At 37.3% G+C, this 2,249-nt stretch overlaps 1 long non-coding RNA gene across 1 annotated transcript in view; it reads right to left on the bottom strand.

The window, feature by feature from the left end:
• The window catches only part of LOC118767315, a 5,714-nt gene extending 5,301 nt beyond the window's left edge, over positions 1–413 (bottom strand). Inside the window, exon 1 of the long non-coding RNA XR_005003227.1 lies at positions 276–413. This is a non-coding gene — a long non-coding RNA (uncharacterized LOC118767315). The remainder of the gene's footprint in view (positions 1–275) is intronic.
• Positions 414–2,249: the final 1,836 nt, after the last annotated feature.

Here is a 2,249-nt window from a genome sequence, read left to right as displayed (position 1 = left end):
ACAACAAGATTACAACTATAGCAGTATTTGATGTGGTATTTAAATCACTAAACTTACAGCAATGAATCTAATTACTTGCAGCAACAGATCTATTTATTTTTAAATGTTATTGTTGTAAATTGATTTCATAAAATCAGTGGTTGGTGATGAAAACAATGATGTGAGCTAGCTTTTCAGGAGTTTTAACAAAGTATGAACATTTTAAAAACAACGAACACTATTAGGACAAAATAAAGGATAGCCATAATAACAGACCAGATGAAAATTAATCATACTCTTGGATGTGCCAATCCACACAGACATGGAAATTGAGGCTAATCCACTAGATATTGTTGTCAAGGACAGCCAAGTCAGGAAAGGAAATGCCATTTAATCGAAGTATCAATCTCAGCAGTTGATATTGTATCTGTCAAAGAAAATTATCCAAAAATAAAAATGTTAATTGAGGTAACCAGCATGTGGCAAAAGAAAACAGAAATAGCATCTACTATAGAAAGGTGTCTTGCAATTAGATTAAAAATAAATGGACAGATTCATATTCAGACTCCAAGACTTACAAATATGTGCAGCATAGAGAAAATAGCAGTGGATGTATGCCTGAGTAATAGAAAACTTCACTCAACAATCATGCAGTCTTGAGTTTGATCTTGTGTGTCATCCATGACAAATATCTTTTACTGTTCTTCCAGTTAACCTAGCAAACGAAATTGTGTGTAGCAATATTGCTATCCTCACTGTTTGAGAAGAACATTAGGAATGATCTCGTTTGAGATTACAACCATCTTTGGCTAGTTTAACCCCGTTGTGTCCACTGATCTGATTGATTAACATCTAGTGCAGTCTGTCTCTCTACTTATTTCGCGCCAGTGTGTAAACTGACCAATCACGGCTTTCAGATAGGATCTTTCAATTGAGCCATCTTCACTCCTTAAATAAGCTAGAATTTCCACTTCATCGTCTTTCGGCTTTAGACCTTCTAAGGTCTAGTCGGAGACTACAGAGCTACTCAGCCATATTCCAGTTCAAACGACAGATGACAGCTAGCCAACCATACTATGAAGACATTATTGTATACCAGCGACAGACAGAACGTCATCACCAACGTCATCTCCATCTCCGTCGATTTCAACTTGTACACAACAACACAAATACACAGATTCAACTCACGCTGTTTGTGTGAAACTTTCAACACGGAAAAACAGTTGCAGTATATATCTGAAAGAACATCTATATCAAGAGAAATCTGCACAACAAGTGACTCAACTAATCTTTGCTCCGAGACTCAAATCTTGTTATAGAACTTATTGTCGTGTACCACATGAACTGGTAACTAACTCTATAATAACTCAATATGCTGAGACTTCTCTTATGCTCTGTATTTCTGTTGTATTCGCATGCACCTTTATCTGTACCTTCTGTCACACACACGAGCACACAGACACAAATACTATACGCATGCATTCATACCACAACACTACGCTAGTAATCACAACTCACTTTGTACACTGTGAATAAAATCTATCTTCTCTCTCAAACAATAGAATGGCTTGTCGTCCTTCATTCATTTCCTTTGGCACTGTATAATATATACATGTATTATGGCTTCTCTTATTATTATGTTAGGATGCGATCATGCAGCGTACAAGAGGAGACCTTGCCACTAACCTCCTTACGTACGGTCGTATATATATAATGTCCTACATGTGCATATAGAAACTGAGTGGAAGCCTATAATTTAACAATCTGGTCTTATCAGTAATGTTGATCTCTGAATCATTGCCCCTTTTTAAAGGGTGATAAGTGCAGCGGTGGTGGAAAATTATATGTAGTTGAGATGGTCCAACATGGATTTGCATAAATCTTTGAATCTCAATAACTACCAGGTCATACAAGAGCTGTGTTGTTGTTGGTTCAGAAACAAAATGAGCGGCAGTACAGGACTGACAGACCAGCTGGTCAGTTTGAGGATTTTTTATGCCACAAAGTTGGGAAGTGAAAGAAAAAGACAGAGTTGGCAAACAGTAACAACAGCAGGTTCTGGAAGCCGCTGTTCCAACAGTACCACCAGTCAAAGATCTGGAAATAGTAGAGGAGATCACCTTGTCTTCAGAATCAAAAATGAATGATGCCAAAAATCTATTCTTCCGGTGACACTACCTGATCCCTGCAAAAGAAAGGAAAACAGATGAAGGTTTGTGAAGACTGGCAGATCAACACAGATGTAACAAAACAAAAAAACGTTTCAACCA

This window comes from Octopus sinensis, linkage group LG20, assembly GCF_006345805.1.
Source record: "Octopus sinensis linkage group LG20, ASM634580v1, whole genome shotgun sequence".
NCBI lineage: Eukaryota > Metazoa > Mollusca > Cephalopoda > Octopoda > Octopodidae > Octopus > Octopus sinensis.
This window is presented reverse-complemented; position numbering and strand designations above follow the sequence as displayed.